This window comes from Cebidichthys violaceus, unplaced genomic scaffold, assembly GCF_023349555.1.
Source record: "Cebidichthys violaceus isolate CVI_PGR_0920_01 unplaced genomic scaffold, fCebVio1.0.p SCAF_69, whole genome shotgun sequence".
In the NCBI taxonomy this organism is placed as follows: Eukaryota; Metazoa; Chordata; class Actinopteri; order Perciformes; family Stichaeidae; genus Cebidichthys; species Cebidichthys violaceus.
In genome coordinates this window covers 51,811-72,167 of record NW_027176916.1, presented here as the reverse complement: position 1 = coordinate 72,167, position 20,357 = coordinate 51,811, and the positions used below count along the sequence as shown (strand labels likewise).

General features: G+C 45.4%; 1 protein-coding gene across 9 annotated transcripts in view; it reads left to right on the top strand.

Annotated features, from left to right (window-relative positions):
- The window catches only part of rapgef6 (Rap guanine nucleotide exchange factor (GEF) 6), a 336,552-nt gene that overhangs the window by 265,150 nt on the left and 51,045 nt on the right, over positions 1 to 20,357 (top strand). The window lies entirely within an intron of this gene.

Below are 20,357 nucleotides of genomic sequence, written 5' to 3'. Positions count from 1 at the left end.
CGGAACAAGCAGTTCAAGCGATAAGTTTAAGTCCCAAAAAATGAAAAATCCTGTCTCTATTTGAGTAAAACCTCTACCAGTTGAATCCATGCTCTTGTGGGTAGCCATGCTCTTTGTAAGTAGGCCATCTGGATCACATGTTCCTCTACTGTTTGAGAATCTGAATTTTAAATGTGCCATTGTGATTGATGAGCGGTATTCATGAACGCAAGGCTTCCCTCTTCAAATTACCATATAATTGCCGCGAATATATATGCAGATTGATCAGTCCGAAGAATCCGAAGATCTAACATCTTCCAAGGAAACATTAATACTAAATGTCATCAATCGGTGCTTTCAAGCCCATTTTCTCCATGCGCAATGCAGGCTCAATTGTCAGCTGTTAAAAAGGAAGAGGAGGTACCTTTTGGCCCCAGGAGGAACGCACACGACGCTCGAAAAGGTGGCAGTGATAATGAGAGACGTCCACGTGAAATATTTTTTTAATAATTTCTTTGATGGGTTAATGCTTTTCTGTTGAAAATGTTCCACGTCTGCACTCGGTCATAATTGATTCTGGGGGAAGTAATTTACGGAAACTAAGAAATCATCAAATTCGGCTATACTTTGAGGGAACCTTTTAAAAAATAACGCTGCTTTATTATTTTTTAACAACTCATTGAATTGTTTTGTTTTTTTGTACATATTAGGACAAGGTTTCTAATTAGTGCAGCGAAAGCAACAGTAGAAAACTATCTATGACCAAATTATGAAGAATAATTTATTAGAACATCTGAGCCACGGCAAATTCACTAAACTCCTTTGATGAGAGAATAATACATTCATAAAGAGGCAAAAAGAATAAATGAAAAGGATTTGTTAGGAGCCATTAGGATTTGAAGGGGACAGGAGCTGTGATGTAGCTCGTGGTTGGTGATGGTGCTACGAGCTGCTTTTTTTTTTTTTTGGAAACTCCTACAGTGGAGGATGGGGTGCGATTGCAGCTTTAATGGAGTTTGAAGGTCGCTTCGCCGCCGGGGACCCGAGTGGCGTGACAAGCGGCCTTTTGTAGGGCTCAGCTGCTGGTGGTGACAGAACTCAAATTAGAGGGTGGCAACCCAATACCAACAACTATTAGCAGGCGAGGCTGTTTACTTTTAGAGAGCGACTTGAAGAGGACCTTTGTGTGGGCAAATCTGAACTTCTGAATGTTCGCGGCTTCATTCTGGGTCGTTTAAGTAGCCGATAACAGACGCCATTCGAACGTTGATGACACCAAATTGCGGTATTGACTCAAAAACTGCAGGTTTGGGTCTCGTTTAAGTCTGGACCAACTACAGGAAGCAATCCCACAGAGCGATGATTGAAGAGGCGCCAACAACGTGATCTGAAGGCAAACGTAACGTTAAGATGAAGCACCTGCTGCCTACAAACACATTCCAAGCGCAGTCGGTTTATGTTGACATTACAGTTCATCGTGTCGGGCGAAGGTCGGGATCTGTGTCTCGTCTTTCCCCGCACCTGGGACAAAGCACCGCACGGACCTGGAGAAGGACAACGTGAATTGGACGCGTCGCAGCTGACAATCCTTCTTTGAATTCAGCCAAGATAATGAGTAAGAATAAATTTGCCAAAGTATAGCTTCACTTTTAAAATATCAAACTCCCAAGAAGAAATATGACTCTAGAAGTAACATTGAACCAATACTATTACTGTACCCTGTCGCTGCATAATGACTTTCCTCAAACAGTAATTATAATGAAAGTCTCTCAAATGTCACATTGGCTATGCACTGAAAATCAAAGAACGGCAGAAAGTGAGGCTGGAAAGAGGGTAAGTGCAAACTCACATTTGAAAAGAAATGCCTCTAATATACAAGTGAGACACTTTCATTAGTCAACTAGAAGGGCGGACTTAGTAGAATAACAATTGGCTGAAAGTCTTTGTATAATTCACGTCATACAATCATGCAAAAAAAACCAACACAAAATCAAACTCAACAAGCTGTGTGCCGGCGTGGTTGCGGAGAGATGAAGCACAATGCACCGGTAGATCTGTTTACTGTCGCCGGTTAGCCAAACAATAGACCTGAGCCAACTAACAACCGGTGATGTACGCAACCAACGGGCTGTAAAGCGTTGTAAAACACACTTTTAATCAAACTTAAAAAACAAGAGGCGACGTACGCAAGCAATCTGCTCCGAAGTACTCGACTTCGTACAGTTTTGCTCTAAAAACAAAATTAAACTCACCAAGCTGTCTGCCCGCCTAGCAGTGGTCGAGTTGCAAAGAGGTACAGCAGTGTGTGTGTGTGTGTGTGTGTGTGTGTGTGTGTACTGGTAGTTCCGTTAGCCGTTAGCGGCTAGCCAAACGCACCGTACAAAACAATCAAAGCGAGCCGCAGAGCAGCGCGCGAGAGGTACGCAAGCGGAGCGTTTTCACTGTAGATTGTAGAAACATAAAACACGAGCTATCAACTTAATAACAGCGACAAAAATCACACCAATGCATACAGCAGCTCTCTGGGAAACACAGCATTTGCTGGAAAACATGCATTCACACACACACACACACACACTAAACGCAGACTACCCAGAATGACGCTTTCCAAATATTGTCCCAGTGCTCTATCAGCTTGCCAGCGGGTGTATCATGATGAACAGTGTTTGCCTAGTTGGAGGCCGTCATTAGCTACCCAGGGAAGTGTTCAGAGCTCAGAGGGGGCTGCGTCCCGGAGTCCCACCTGCTCTTTGGGAAGGGAACATCCTCAGGCAGAACCCAGCAGTGCCTCCTTTTTCCACCCACGCGAAAAATCTATTCATCAGCGGCTGTAATGAGCTCAAGGCACTGCCTTCCCTTCTGTACATGTGGACCAGTGCACACACACACACACACACACACCTTTCACACCAAGGCCGACACAAATGTTAATGTTTTTTTTTTTTTACTATAATAAACTTAAACAGACGGGATGGTTATTCCAAGTGTGCACATCTGTGTAGAAAAGCGACAACGTGAATCGCATTTCCCGTGAAGCCTGTTAGTGCGACGAGTGCAGAGGATGAGCTTCACTGCACTGGTCTTCATCAGAGCAATGTTCACCAGTTGTCCACCGCTGGTCTCTTCACAGTCAGCAGCCATGCTTCATTGTTTCCTCACAAGACTTAGTTTTATGGCAAGAAAAAAAAAAAGTTGCTATTTGCTATTTTTTTGGGGCAATGTGTGTCCTACAAAAGCTGTATTTCTAATAGGTGTGAACAATCCTACACTGTATTTGGATTAAACCTCTCGTCTGGCTTGCTTTGAGGACGGATCGGATTATGCAAAAAAAAACTGTAAATGTAAATGTCACCCGCCTTGTTTCAATTAGGAAACGTAGCTTTTTATCTTGAGGGTTATTTTTAGGCAGAGACGCGCATTTCACGCATCCTCGAGAATGCGTTCACGCTTATTTTAAGATCTGAAGTGTCAAAAAAACTCTTGTGTCTGTCTCATTTTTTCTCACTTGCAGCAATAGAATTTCCTGGGTTTCAGAAAAGTGATGTATCAATCGCGCGAGTTTTTCCAACGTGTCACATTCGACTGAGACGAACTGTGGATTCAGATGGTTGTTACAATGAACAGAAATGTGGAGAGTACGAATACTCAGTATTCCTAACATGTCAAACAGTTGAGATATTTAGGTCCGCGCCAAAGTGAAGGGTGGACGGTCGAACAACTACCCGACCGGCATTGCCTTTGGGGTAAAAAGTATTTCTTTATTTTCTATTCCAGAACAAAACATGTACAGTGAAAAAACACCTTCAGTCACTTTTTTTTTTTTATAATGGGCCTCATAATATTCGGCAGACAGCTCTGATACAATTGTGCGAACCCTTAACAACACAATGAAAAAGAGCGATCGAAGGCACGTCAAAGAGAATCAGACAGTTTTCAGGGAGAAATTCAGAGGCCGTCTCAAAGGACTCATCTCAACCTGCATCTCATTCAGGCAGCTTTACAGCAGAGTTACAGACCACAGAAAGACAATTTCATTTTTTTCTTTTTTACAGAAAACAATATTTGGAAAAGAGGATTGCTTTTTTTTCTTTTTTTTTTTATAATGATAATGGCCTGTATGGGATAAGAGAGGACAGAATGAGAACGGCAGATCAAAAAGCAGTCCAACAGATAAACAAAGAGATCAATGGATGGTTGGATTTAAAGAAAGGAAGGAAGGAAGGAAGGAAGGAAGGAAGCAACCTCGGGTAAAGAAAGAACAGGGATGTGCCAGAGCAGCCGCAAAAGGGACAATAAGGAAAGGACCTCATGAGACAGTGATGAAGAAAGGCATCGTCTAGAGACCTCGCTGTTCTCTCACAGGTCTGCCATGTGATGCTGACGCTCTGCGATGCTCATTTTTGAACAACAGCATTGCGTCGTGTTTAACTGTTGTTTTTTTTCTGGATTCAGTTTTCATAGTATTTTCCCAGAGATAAAAGTTCTCAAAGAGCAGAGTGGGGTTGGTTCCCAGAGGATATTCTCGCCGCTCTACTGTAAATCCTCCACGGGGGGTCTTTTTCGACGACGGGCCGCACCGAGGCCGACTTACAGATAAGCCCCACATCTCTGGACTCAGATTTAACAAGATTACGACGCCGCGTATGGAAAAAGTCATGGCCCCGACGTGAGACCCGCTAAGGTGGCTGAAAACTTAGCGCCGCAAAGCGCTCATGAGTCAAGTTTAACGTGATCAATTCTTTACTTTCTCTTTCGCCCACCAGCAATTTCTTTTCTTTTCTATTTTTAATCTTTTTACCGCCTCTAGAAATCCCATACTCCGTAGAGCTTAAATGCAATCTATTTGATGTAGACTTGCAAAAAAAAAAAAAAAAAAAATGGGTTGGACTTCTTTGGGCTTAAATGGCCGGGCACACTTACTCCTTTGCTCTTTTCATACATCTTCTTCTTCCTCCGCTTGAGGCCTTGATAAAACAGCATTTTAAATGCACTGTATCATACAACAATCTGCCATTTCAGAGGAGGAATTAATATCCCTTACATTGTGACAGGAGTGGCCTTTTGCAGTAATTGAGGCTCTAGGGAGGGTAATGGAGGAGCAAATATGTCCCCGTGTTCAGTTACAGCATTTAGACCCGTCTTATCTTTGACAAATCTAAAACTGTACATGTACTCTGTGTGTGTATGAATTAAAGAGCAGTAATAATGTGTACTATACTGTGCCAGTAGGAATGCCAACTTGTTTCTACACCTGCTGTTGACATTCTGCAATGCACCAGTTGTTGGTGAGACATCAGGGACAGACACGGGGTCGGGTGGTGGCGTCCCATTTATACGATGATTATAAAGTGAAAATGTCCCAACAGAGCACAAGCACTAAACATTAAGCCCTACTGTTTCTGTGCACACACACACACACACACACACACACACAATGTACTGCGGGGTGATCAAACAAACAGAACTCAAGGAGGTATATATAGCCTATTAAGCACATTATCTCACAATACACGTTCCTGCCAATTGTTTCACACCATTCCGCTGATCTAATGGTGGATGTATACTAAATATACGTCCATGTCTATGTGAGTAAAAACCCTGAAATACTGGGGTTTTTTTGTGTTCTCTGTATTTGCTTCTCCCATACACCAGGTGTGCATGAACAGATACCATATTTGTGGAGTGCTTTAAAGAAAACGCAAGGTGTTCCTTTCTTCATCTTCTTCTTCTTTTTTTTTTTTTGTCATTTGCATCTGTTCCCATGGCAACAAACCCACGGTAGCAAAAAGGCTGTGTGATATCTTCCCGAGAAGGGAAGCATTTTTATCGTTGCCCTTAAATTCCTTCCACACATAGCGGGAGTGTCACTTCTTTATGATCACGGTCACGATAGCTGCGACTAGGGAAGGGGAATGGGCCGTGAATGTAGAATGCAAGGATGCAAATGATTTTCCTAAAACAAGCTTGTTTTTTGTTCTGTGCGAAGTCCATTCATCCATTTTCTGCCTGCTGACCACAGTCCAGGTCGGGGTGTGTGGTGGCAGACTCAGGAAAGTCGATCAAGTGTCCTTCTTACCCCAACAGTGTCCTCCAGCTCTCTCTCTCTCTCTGGGGGATTGCAAGGCATTCCCAGACCTAATTGCATCTCCTCATATTTGGACAATCCCACAACAGAAACATATACCTGGGATGCATCCTGATCGAGATGACCGGACCACCTCCGACTTCCTCAACGGCTGCTTCCATTAGAGCTCGAGCGGTTGTCCCGTCACCTAACGGTAAGCCCAGACAGCAAATGAAGGAAGCTCATAATCGGCAGTTTGACGGTCAAGCACAATATCTGCATCGCTGTCGTTCGCTCTCGGCCTTCACCTCATAAACGGGACCCAGACAGCACCTTTTACTGGGGGCGCAAGGTAACTTCACTTCCAATCCAAAAGGGGGTAACTTGCAGTTTTCCAGTCGAGTACCATTCAAAGTATGCGCTGTACATGTAGAAGAAATGGTACACAACTATGCTAAAGCAACACAATGGGAGGGATCGATACCGATATTGACACTAATAATGCTTAGCGATGCCGATACTTGTCGATTTTGCTTTTGCAGAAAGAACAAATTAAATTGAAGTGCTACAAATGCCTGATTTACAAATGTGCCTTCATGCTGCTTCACTGCCAGAAGCTGGCGGCGTAACATGAATACCAATCGCGGTTCCGTTTGCCCAGCAGCTTATCGATACTTCGGTGCTGACCGGTCAGGAATCGGCACCAGATTTAGGTTTCTCAACAGCCATCCCCTTAGTGTGACGCTAAGGCTGGAACAGTTTGTGTATCCGCGTCAACCGTCACAGCACCGGATCGCACGCAGGAAACACGATGTATGTACACGTCGACGCACGTGATGCTAAGCCAAAGTCAGTCACACTGCGGCAAACGTAAAATGAAACGGCAGAGCTGGAATTAACCGCCTGGGGTCAGCTACTACAGCCACAGAGAGAGGGTTGTGTATAAGACGAGCGCGGCGTGTCGGCGTTGCTCCAAGGTCGTAGGGTATGCTAATGGGAAAAACACTGAACGTGCTGAAGCACATTCGCCGGCATCACCTGGATGTGCCGATCACCAAGACGAGGGGGGAAAAAAAGCAAACCGCAGCCTAACTCCTTATCCCCACGGTTTGATTTTCAACGCAATGATGCGTCTCAGTTTTAAGGTCTATTGTGACCTGATGCATTTGGGGAAAGTGTTTGCTCAGGGTTCATACAGTGTAATCACTATGTGTTAGAAATGCTCCATATTTGTGTCATGAATGTAAAAAGCTATCTCAGTAACCGACAAGAGGATTTCTCTGTCGTTAACAATTTGCACTTCTGTTCGCTCAGAACAAAGGAAAAGAAATGTATCCTCGTGCATAACGTGACGCTTTATTTAAGGATACTCATAATCAAATATTATTGTGTTTAAACAATGAGCTAGCAGTCATTCAATGGGTACGAAGTCCCGTTGTCTCCTCCATGGAAACCATAATGAAAGCCATCCCTCGTTATTGTTACATCTGTAAGAGCTGTCAGTGAGCTGCCTCTCTCCATACACTGTAACTACGGCGCATTTCTGTTGCTGTCCATGTAGTCCGCATAGTCTGCATATGAATATGAAGAATATGAACAGCGGGCATTTTGGTATATGTCTGCAGGGACCGCGTGACCTCGCGGAGTCCGACGTTGACACAGAGTACAGAGAGACGATATGGTGCCGTTTCCGATAAAACGTACGAAACCCACATTTGGAGATTTATGTCCACATTAATATCCACCTCTATTCCAATGAGGTGAGAGCTGCAGCAGGTCTATGGTTCACACCAGCAGGGGGGGGGGGCAGGCCTCTCCAGAAGGGGCTCCGACGGCAGTCAAAGGCAGGGCTTTAGGACGCTCTTGGCTCGGCTGATCAAAGACCTGGAGCTAAAGGGGCTCTGTCGGGCACCTCTGCAGGGGTGGTGACGGGGTTAGGAGATTGAATTTTGGGGGGAGGCTTCGAGGGCGGCCGGTGAAGAATCAGGGCGTTATGAAATGCGCCAATGAAGCCTTTTCTCATGAAACAGATATCCCTGAACAAAAAGCATATAGTAATATCATAATATATGATCTTAAAATTGTTTCATCTAATGCTCTATGAGAGGGTTGACCTCCCAAATTCAGAATGCTGTTCAAATGATATGCCTGCCAGCTCAATGAATTGTCTCATTGAGAAGTATTTCCGTCGTCTCTGGGGACATCTGTCGCCGAGAATCATGTGATGTGATCGAGAGCTCCGGAGCAGACACTAAATGTAGCTCGGAGTGAGATCCTTTTGGTCGTCTGTAGAGTAAAAGCAATAGCTTGAACAGTAGTCTTTGCCTTGTTTCCAGGTTGTTATGTATAAATAATGCAAAAATATCATTGCAATTACTCCCACATCTGGTACAACAGTACCTTTTTTTTTGTAAAAAATAAATCTAGGTAAAAGATATTGAACTATACAAACTCTCACATCGCCAAGTAATCTACCTGGATATCATTGTTATTGATGTCTATGGATGTTGAGACGAGGAAAATACGAGTTATCCGAGAGCAGCTGTATCCACCGAGCCTACCTGCCGTCACACGGTGCATCGTATTATTAAATAGCGACTAATATGGAGCTCGGAGGGCACTTAGCTGCACCTCCTATTAGTTTTTTTAGCCTAAGAAAGACTGACTGCAGGCTGTCAGGCAGAGTCGCACCTCCCACACACATAAATCTGACAAATGTCAGCGGCGGTTTATTGCAACCACGCTGCCACGTAGCTCTCTGGCTTACCGGGAGATTTGTATATCTGGATTTTATTTTCGGTTAGAGATTTCATGGAGAGAGAGAGAAAAAAAAAAAAAAAAAAAAGGTTGTTCAAAGGTTGCTCCTGCATTTTATCTCCTCCCAGAGTAATTGGTTTAGAAAATGAGTCTGTCCACAGCCCAGGTTTAATTGGAATTAAACACAAATATATGGAATGGTGCGCCACTCTCGCTGTTAGATTAACCGGGTCTATAAATGTCTGCCGAGGTAATCGCATTAGAAAAATACGCGTATCCGTGGGAGTGGGAGCGAGCGTTGATATGTAGATGTGGATGCAAGTCCGTCGCTGCTGTCTGTGCGGTAGGTTCCCGTGTGTGTGTGTGTGTGTGTGTGTGTATATATCAGTTTAGGTTAACCCATTCCACACAAGGTCAGAGCAAACATGAAATTAGCTCTAAGGGGGAGAGGACAGCGTCCCCTCGTTTTTCTTCATACCTGCTAATGTCTTGCCTTGTCCATCATGTGTGTGTGCTCTCTCAAGAGGGCCATGAAATATATTACCCGCTAATGCAATATGCATCGCTCATTTAAGCCTCAGCCACGGACCAGGAAGTGAGTAAAAATGTGTGTGTTTTTTTTTTTTTCTTTTTTTTAAATGAACCGCACCAGATGCACACGTTTACTTCTGATGCCCCCGTACCGTCTTGCAAATCTCTAATTAACGCCGTTGATCCTTGTGTGTTGCTAAATCAAATCAGAGGAAGATCTAAAGGGATGATTCGCCGGGCCTCTTATTGATCAAAGGCTTCAATTAATTGTGTTGCACTCGAAGTATCAATCCTGCCGCACCTGTTTGAGTAATTAAGCATCTTGTGCATGCAGTCCGTCACACAGCTCCCCGATACGGACTGCATGCGAAATTAGGATAAAGACTGTGAGGTCGCATTGCTGCATACTTTGTGAGAAATGAATACTGAGAAGAAGCAGCCGTGACGCAGTCATTGCAACTCATAATGCAGCAATTCTCTACAACATCTACAACTCCCGAACTCCAGTCTTGCATGTCAGGTCGAATCCAAGTGTAGACAATTGGTTAACGGTTAAGTCGTTAAAATAGAAAGTCCAGAAGGATGACACTGACCTAGACGCCAAGGTAAACAATTGGTAACACAACTACCCGGCAGCTTTTCTTCTCCAAAGTAGACACAAGTCCCTAAAGACTAATGTACTTGAATGCATGGTCAATAGTTCAGATGGAACGCGTCAACGCGGCTTTAAAATGACACAAAAACAAAGTTTTCTAATGCCGTAGAGTTCTACAAGACAGAGGTTCTGCAGGTTCACATTCAGTATAACACATGACATTAGAGATTAGATGTTTTGGGTTTAATGTCAGCTCTCTGTAGCTGTGAACCACTTTGGAGAGGCAGCGCAGTGGCCTGAATCGCAGCACAGCGACAGAGCCCTGGAGACGGAAAGTGTCTCTTTGTGCGAGACAGATTATTGCAGGGGACAGTCAAACTAAAGACGGGTTTGGAACATGAGGGACGGTGGGAGAACTCAATGCACTGGACGATGGAGGAAGAAGAAGAAGAAGAAGAAAAAGGGGGACGATGAGGGAACAAGAACGAAAGAAGAAACTGAAATACACTGGGATAATAGAAGAGATGTGAGTAAAGGGATGGCAGAGAGAGAGAGAGAGAGAGAGAGAGAGAGAGACCTACAGGAGAGAGTGGATGCAAAAGAGGAGAGAGAATATCAAAGGGAGACAAATGTCTTGAGGCAGATTAAAGTTTTAATAATACAAACATCTCTCGGAGGCAGGGCTGCTCTGAAGGCAGAGACACTCTGGATGTGCGAAGCGAGACGTTAGTTGTCCCCTCTATAAGAGGCCTAACGTCGGACTCAAGGCTGATTAAAAAGGCACAAGAGGAAAACAAATCGTTATAGTCGAGTAAATGAAGAAAAAACAAGTTGTTGCCGTTTGAACCAGACTTCCTGCTTCACCATTTAAGTCGGACTGTTAGCTAAGTTGTGATCCGAGACGCGGCGCAGCGAGGTTTAATAAAACACAAAAAAAGCACGGAGAGGAGAGGAGGGAAGGAGGACACGGACAAGGCCGGGATCGAGCCTCGGGGACGGAGAGTGAAGTGGATGAGTGAATAACTAGCGAGGAGGGCGGGGGGGGGGGGAGAGGGGATAAAGGAGAGGAGCAGAGGAGATGAAAAAGAGTGGAAGGGATTGGAGAGCTGGGTTTGGGCTCCTGGGACACGCGAGTGAAGAGGCTGAGAGAGAGAGAGGGGGGGACCAGGTGTAGCTGCAGGGATGCTTGCTCCATCGCTCCGTTCGCGCTAGAAAAAAGGAAGGCAGAGATGGAAGTCGCTCCTGTGAGCTCAGGGGGGGGGGTCTGGGCGCCGGCGAGCGAGTGTCAGTCACGGGGAGGGAGAGTGTATTTGCCCTGTCGCTGACGCTCCCGAGTCACCCCGCCGGTGCAGCGTTCCGTGGCTAAACGACCCTGCAGGAAAGAGCTGCGTTTTGGATTTCTTTTTTTTTCTTTTAGTGCATTTAGTGTGTGTTTCCACCGCCGTAGCCGCTCTTCACACGCAATTACCGAAGCTAAAGTATGCAGCGTTAATTTGTTTACTTTGAAAGCGATCTGCCACTCCAGGATTTCAATTAGCATCCTCTCCGACTGTGAAGTCGCGCTTGCTAACAGAGTGCAAGACTAAGGCCGAGAAGAATGAAATCCTGCGCCTCGCACGGATAAGCTAGCAGACACCAGCTCTGGCCGCGCTGGATATGAATACATGTATAGATAACAAGGCCCACAAACACATTTGAAGCCAGGAGAGTTACTGTTGTTGTCAATACAAACAAAAAGAACGAGACGAGGCACAGAGGTTTGGCAGAAGATATAAGACCGTATGAACTTTAGCTCTCAGGACCTTTTTTTAAATGACATAAATGGGAAAAAGAAACGTCTCACTCACAACTGATTTAGCTGTGATAATACTGGGTCCAATGGGAGTTCCTTAATGCTTTGATCGGATAATTTTCTGTAACCAGTGTTGCATGAGAGCATGTTGGAATTAGCAAGCTAGCTAAGTAGCCAGCTACCGGCTAGTTAGCTCGCTAACTCCACCTTGCAAGCTAGCTAAGTAGCCAGCTACCGGCTAGTTAGCTCGCTGACTCCACCTTGCAAGCTAGCTAAGTAGCCAGATACCGGCTAGTTAGCTCGCTAACTCCACCTTGTTTTCCCGCTACACCGGTTACAGGAATAATAAACCTGACAGCAGGCCATTTCTTCATCGTACAAAACACAGAGAAAATTTTAGCCTACTAGCAACATTTCTTTACATTTTTATAATAATTTAGCCGTGGTCGGCTGAGAAGGCTAACAACAAGCTTAATTAAGCTAACGACATTTCCTCGACATCTCTGAAGCGTTTCTCCGGTATTGTAGCTCGCTATAATCGCAATTTATTATCTCTAATGTATGAAATATCAATTATTGCACGCAAGACGACAATTTCCATGTGTTGCTTAAGGCCACTACTCCGAGGTTTGCCTCCAGTCCTTTAACACACTTAAACGACATACTTATTTTAACGTACTCCTAATTTGTTTGCTCTTTTATTCTACTATTTATCTGTGTTTTGTTGCAAAGGTTTGGCAATAAACCGATTCTGATTCTGGTGTATATCGTGTTCTCTGATGACAAACCGCCCTCAGCAACTGTGCTTTAAATTGCGTCAATAATTCCAATTAAATTAAGCACGTTAAGCAGCACCTGTACAAACACGCAATGTGTGAATTCCAGATTTTATTTCTTCCTAAATATTCCTTGAGTTGAGGAAAAACATTTTTTTGTTCCTTGACATGAGAACACTACAAGCACTCCTCATTACAGCTTGGGATTACAACTGCCTTCTTGCATTAGAAGTAGGCCACGTCTTCAAGAAATGGTAATGATGCCAATTAACAGTTTAGCTATTAATTAAACACACACACACGCAGGGATACTAATGTGGTTCCGTGTTAAGTCTTTACTAAGGGTCTGCTATAAACTAATTGTTTTCAGTGGCTTGTGTGGGACAGAAGAAGTCATCCAGGGACCACGGAGTAATTTGTCACGGTAAGGTCGCGGTGGTTTGACCACTCGAGTAGGTCGAGTGCGCTGCAAAGCGTCCTTCGGCCGAGACACCCCGAGCCTCTAATCGCTTGCTCAGACAAATGCTTAAACAATTGCGGATGATGAATGCAGATGAGCGAGCGGCGAAAAAGTCGCGGAGGCAAAACGAGCTGCAGCGTCGCCATCACGAGTAATAAGCGAGCCGTCGCCATTCCACCCAGCTGTAAGTAATTCACTTGACAGTGCGGTGACTAATTCATCCGGAACGGTATCCATCGCTGAAAAGATCTCACGTCGCCATGCGGGCGCACTTGAATGATGCAACTGTTTTGCATGATAATGAGCGAGGCCCGGGGATCGCACTTCAATCCGCTGCAAACTAAATATCTGATGTGGCATAAAGAATGTACTAAGAGTCAGACGGCACGGCGGTGAATGTAATTACAGCGGAGGAGTCGAGCCTCCACCCCCTATTTCATGTAGTACAAACAGTATTAAATCATTCAAGAAGGTGTTCTTTTAGTCCTTATTGGTTCTATTTGGATTATATATTGTCTGTGTATCTGACACCATAACTGAAGGGTTGCTGTTGTTGTTGATACTCTGTAAAAAAAAATATTTAAATCCATATATACGAGGCATAAGACAAGTTGCAAGGAGAATTAATCATGTTTTTGGCAGCTCATATTTGACTTTTTTTCCCAGCTGATGTAAACTAAAGAGTCTGTTTCAACCGTCAGCGTTTAAAGGTTTTTAGTGACGGGCTTTTTTTTTTTGACATTTCCAACAAAATATTTGAGAGGAAAAAAAAAACAAACTAGTGCAGCGAAATGCCAAACAATCTCCCGCAAGCCATAACAAGTGTGAACCCTGACAGAGAGAGAGAGAGAGAGAGAGAGAGAGAGAGAGAGAGAGAGAGAGAGAGAGAGAGAGAGAGAGAGAGAGAGAGAGACGTTTGACTCGCAGAAAAACTAAACTGCAAATCTAAATCAAAAACTTAGAAAACGTTGAAAATGTCGCATTCTTACCACTTTTTGGTCAAATGTGATCGGAAGATTGCCGGTTCGATTCCCCCCAGCCCCCCCCCCCCCCCCCGAGCTCCTCCGGTCCGCATGTCGACACTGAACCCCAAAAATTGCTACCGATTAACGGGCCGTCGGTGTACGAATGTGTGGGGATAGTTCAGTCCAGATGGGCAGGTGGCACCTTGCATCGTAGCCACTGGATGGATGGATTAATGAACGGGAATTAATGGGTACATTTAGTTTAAAGAGCTTTCCATTAACCATTTACCATTAACCATTAACCATTAACCATACTCTGACAAGGTGTAGTTGTCAACAGGAACGAGCATCAGTAAAACAGAGGAGGGGACAAGTGCTCTTGCCAAACTCCGTAGATATGAATCGCTGAATGTTGCCAGAAATTCTGCCATTTACATCTTCGCGAAAATAAGACATAAATTACAAAGCACCAATGCAACACTGCGCGTGACAACGTAAGACAGTGAAACACACAGGTTCACAAACACTCTCATCTAATTAAAGAGCCGCATTGTAAATTACTGTAGCTGAATTGGCAGCGTCGTTCGCCAGCAGGCGTTCCAGCGGCGTATGGGACCGCGGCCAGATGGCGCCTCACCTCTGGAGGAAACACACCGGTCCCTGCTAGCTATCGGGGACACCTGTAACATAGGCGCTAAAAAGAAAAAGGTCAGCAGAATCCACCCGTCCTGCTCAGTGTTCTCTGAGGAAATCACGAGGGGGGGGTTGGGGGGGGGGGGGGGGGGGGGGGGGGTGAGCTTGAAAAACAATAACACGGACTGATAACTTCCCTGAGGCAGCTGTTGGGGGTTGTTCCTCCCTTTGGGTCTTAGAATTACAGAGCTGTCCGTAGTCAGCGACTTATGTTGGAGCGGCGACTCGATGATGCAGATAGCCCCCCCCCCCCCCTGCGCTCGCTGATAATCAGCACCAAGGGCACGGCGTCACTCAATACATTGTGTGGAAACCAGATGAGCCGTGTGGATGCCACACTGCTTGTCTAAACAGTATATATATATATTTTTTTACCATTGCTGTAAAACTAAGTTGTTCCCATACACAAACACCGTGTCAGCAATTCAGAACTGCCGTTTATTGGGAACAGCAAAAGCCAAATAAAGACGCTCTCGTCACAGCTGGCCTGTGACGTCGGCCATCAAATCGGCCATTCACATCGGGGAGGAGGCTGACCTTTTGTCAAAAATGGACGGGGACACCATTTAAAATCCATTTCATACACGCGGCCAATAAATAAGCCCCGTAAAATCGGAGCTTACCCGAGCCGGTAGTACGGAAACACGCTGATGTCAGCTCGTTGCTTTCAGAAGGTTGTGAAACGAGACGGGGATACGGAGCACGACAACGTCACATCTGACTTTATGATCAACGACGTTCTTGGTTTATTTATATTTCGGTATCTCTATAAACGGTGCCGCTGTTGTTTTTCAGAGCTGAATTGAATATTTTTCAGTTTTTTTTTCCTTTTGTTTTATGTTCAATTGTTGAATAGTTGCCATATGTTATTATTTGCCGTTAGCAGCAACCAAGCTGGTTGTAAATAAATACAATTAAAAAAAAGAACAGGGATCTTTTTTTGAAAACACCTCTCACAAATGTATGTGAACTATATCACATATGTGACAAAACAAAACCTTGGAATAAAGAAAATGAATGTCCTTGAGTTTTGAATAATAATGCTTCCATGGACAGATTTCCATTCGGCATTGGAATGGTCTTCACCTTGGTGTAAACACTGTTTTGTTTTTCTGATTAGCAACGTGACGTTCTCTGGAGAACAACTCATTTTCTAAGATGAAACTTCTAGCGAGAAAAAAAAACAACACACATTTAGAAAGTTGACGTTGTTTTGGTGAGAGAAGTGTTTTATGCGCCTCGGCGACATGAAGCTGGGCTTGTCGCTGGCAAAGAGCCGGCCAATCAGTCGCCGCAGCATATTGACCCGCGTTAGCTGTCAATCCGGACTCCCTCTCTGGCCCTCTGGTCGAAATGTTTAGCCGGCACAGCGGAGTGGAAATATACAGCCTGACAGCTCCCATTACAGAGGACAGTGGAGGGAGCGTTCAAAGGTGTGAGCCCAGCACAGAAACACGGGGAAAAACCCCCCAGCTCAGACGAACTTCATGAGTCGGACTCGAGAGACATGGAACTGGACTCCCTCTGCGTGACGACGCACAACATCTAACGTTACGCAACAAGTGCGACAGCGTTACCTAATGAGGCCTCCTGAAACGTTCTTCAACCGCCCGCTCTTCGCCTCCCATCACGCAAATTAGAGCCGATGATTGCCGAGTGCATGAAAAAGCAGTAAGTCTGCTGGAACAGTTGTGATTGTGGAAGTGATGCGCTGATTATAGGGTGGGGGGGGGTTAGTACTCTCAGTGCGATCGTTTCTCCGCAGCTCTCTCTTTTAGAGAGAGCGGTTCTGCGAAAAGCGTTTCGCGCCACAAGTGTACGTCGACGCGCGATAACAGAAGCACTCCGGAACCGCATTTTGTACCTCCCTGCAGAGTGCACACCGCGCACAGGAGCATCCTTTTATATAGCCTGCATCGCGTGTGTCTACGAATATTTCAAGGGCCTTGTTGTCTGGCCTCTTCTCTCGCTGTGCGTACGTCGTCGCGTTGCATTATATTTCAGAACACAGTTTTACCAAATGTCAAGATCACAAGTTGGCCCGAAAGAATAGATATCTTTACAGGGGGGAGGAACGAACACACACAAAGCAACACTGCGGAAAGCAAAGATCTTTATAGATGCTGCGATGGATTCAGAGGGAACCTGTACGTTGTGAGGCGTGTGTGTGTGTGTGTGTGTGTGTGTGTGTGTGTGTGTTTGTCAGGGACATGCAGTGTTGTACGACTTCTCTACCCAGGGTCACTTTGCCTCGAGGTGCTTGTACCTTTTATTTTATTTTTCCCTCCCCGGCTCACACTCTACTTAAGCTCTGAACCAATTTAACAGCGAGCGGGGGAGTGTAGAGAGAAGCTTGACAGAGTCACTCAAATCCCCCGTCTGCACCATATTGGGGGCATAGTGAGGGAGAAATGAGGGCGAAAGATAGAGGGGAGGAAAGTGGTCTGTGAAGGGGGGAGGAGGAGGAGGAGGAGGGGGAGGAAATAGATCTGCATGGAGACGGAGTGATGTGTTTCCATCTTGTATAAAAGCTAGTTTACTACTAAGCAAGAGAAGCCTGGCAAACGGCAGATGCATTACTTTATCGCCGTCTAAAGTGGCGTCGCAGTGAGAGACGTTAGCGATCTCGCTCGTTAGTAATTGGCTCCCAACTTTGACAAAAACACATCTGATGAGCGAAAGTTTTTCACGGCCGGGTCCAGGAGCATTGGCAGCCGTGTGCATTTTTTTTATTTATTTTTTTTTAACTCGGCCATTAAAGCGACGGAGGCGTAGCGAAACGGAGCAGGACGGGCCAAACCAATTCATTCGTCACTTTCAAAATGTCTCAGTTGTTCAGAGGCGTTCAAAGCCAACAGCTTTTAAAAGAGCGGCGATACGAACGGTAATAAAAGTAGATGGAGAGCTCCGAGGGAGAAAAAAAAAAATGGCCGCGGCACCACCTGTTAGCTCAACGAGAGACGAGACGGAGGGCCAAAACAGGCCCCCCCACCCCCACCCCCACCCGAACAGACTTTAAGGATCTGTTAATCACTTCTGCGACAGAGAGAGCGAGGAAGTGAGTGTGTGTGTGAGAGAGGTCTCAATCGTATCAATAAGCTGTGCAGGCCGGGCATCACGTGTCAGGAGCAGGAAGCCCACATGAAGCCGCCGCGGAACACCGCGGAACACCGCGGAACACCGCGGAACACCGCTCACCACCGCTCACCACCGCTCAACACCGCTCAACACCGCTCAACACCGCTCAACACCGCTCACCACCGAGGAAAAAGGCAAAGTGACAGCCGATGGCAGCGCTGCGACAAGCATGTCAAAATATCTTAGGCATGAATAAACATTCTCTTTCAGAGGAGATTATTTTTGTTTTTGTCATGACAGAATCGGTGTGTCTTTGCTCTGTTGTGTGTGTGTGTGTGTGTGTGTGTGTGTGTGTGTGTGTGTGTGTGTGTGGGCTCAGACCAAGAAAAGGGATGAGTAGGCAGCCTGTGTTAGAGAGGTGAAGAACAAATGAACAAAAAAAGCAGTGTGCTGCGAGGACGTGAATGAGGATCAGGACAAAACTGACTGAAAGCTTCTGCAAACGTAATTATACGACACATTAAAGATGCGGCTCATGAAACATTAGATGCTTTTAAAAAAGGTGTTCATGAATCAAAAAGGGATTTACAAACAAAGCTCCTCTACAGTACAAATGGTCTTTCATCATCGACATGCACAGAGTATATTCGGTATTTTGTTGCCACGACAGCAGCTTCCCCGTCGCTCCGCTGTAACTGCACTCATCAGTGATTTGGCGGGAGCTCGTTTGGCCAAACGGTGACAAAAAGGACGCCAAATAAGATTTGATTCTGTTTCCTTCTGCTGTCATTTGGGTTTCTTTTGTTGTGTTTTGCGAGGAAGCCAGAGTGGGAACGGACTAATTAGAGCAACACTGATATGTCACTCATGAGAGACAACAAACAATTATTTTTCATTTGAAGATGACTAAAAGTGGAGCAACGTGCTTCCCGTTATTTCATCAGCCATAGGAGCAAAATGGGTTGTTGTTTTTTTGCAACCAATCAACCGAAGTGACCATATTTGGATTGAGGAGGAGATACGTAGAGACGCCTGTCAATCACTGTGTAGCCCCGCCCCCTAAATCATCACCCTGCTTTATGGTCTGTTTGACTCTAAATGGAGCATAATGTACTAAATGAACATCATGCTGTATTGAAGAAGACTGTAAACTAGAGATTGAGACCATAAACTCATGTTTACAATGTTTACTGAGGGAATAAATCAAGAGAGAAGTAGAGTCATTTTAGACTAGACTTCTATACGACCAGAGGAGTCGCCCCCTGGTGGACACTAGAGAGAAGTAGAGTCATTTTAGACTAGACTTCTATACGACCAGAGGAGTCGCCCCCTGGTGGACACTAGAGAGAATGCAGCTTTAAGACCGCATTGGCTTCACTCTGCAGAACTGGAAGTTGCAGCCTGGTTGGGACCCGCAGGTGATTTTATACTTGGTCGCCTAATTCATTTACATAATTCCGTCAAGTTTATTTGCGCACAAATTGACTCTTCACAAGAATGAGCATTGGGCTGTGTTGGATTGTCATTTTTAGAAGTTTGGGAAACACTGAACTAGATGGTTAATCAAATTTTGGTTGCAGCTCTAAATTAAAAAAAAAATATCGTGGCTGGTTTGATGCATTGGTCTCCAACCTACGGGTCATGACTCACCACTAACAGCATAGAAGAGCAGACAATCATTGTCAATGCTCACTGTAGTCACTCTGCTGCTAGCCATGAAAATACAAGTTGGTGTTGTCGAGTGATAGCCGTGTTGTGTGTATCTTTTCATAAAGCTGTCTGCATTCATGTTGGGTCAATACTTCCCCATTGTACCGAAAATGGTATCGAATGGGGGTTTATGTTTCAAGGCATTGTATCAACGTTAGAGTTTCCAGCGTACTGCCTTACCTAACACCTTAATTCTGGTGCAGTATCCTTGAGAATGTCCCCCAGCAGCAGCGGGGGGGGGGTGGACGGGGACGGGGGGGACAGTGGACCAAAGAGAGCTTTCTATTTCATAGGGGGAGACTGATGTTTATGAGGCAGGGGACCAGAGCTGGACCAGGGGACATCTCTATCTGGGACAGGGCATCCATCCCGGCAAACGGCAACTACTTCCACCGCGATGAATCTACGGGGAGGAAATCTGCTTAATGAGGTAAGACCCACGTGACCGTCGGGGAGAGGAAATGGGGTGGGGGGCGGGGGGGGGGGGGGAGATGGAGTTGGTGGAAAAAGAAGAACGAGAAGAAAGATGGGGATAGTTGGACTGCTCGTTAATAAGCCCGGCCATAACAAATAAAGGGCTGTCAGGGGAAGCCTGGAGGGTGTTAGGTGTGTGTGTGTGTGTGTGTGTGTGTGTGTGTGTGTGAGTCACACCTGGTAGTCCAGCCCGGCTTTAGTCCTCATTAACCTAACGGAGAGTTGCATGGCAACTTCTGATCATTGGTGCCGTCATGTGACCTGGACAACTTTGCACCCCCCCCCCCCCCTGCTGACACAGTTTAGCTCAACTGTGAGCGTTAATGAAACGCGTCACTGCAGATGAATGAGGGTAATGCAAGAGGAATGGAAAAGTTCAGCTTTACTGTGAGTGGACCACTGACTCACCGCCGTTCACCATGGTTACCAAAGAAAGATCTCCATCTCATCAAGTCGTTCTTCAGTATTATCGAGTAACACATG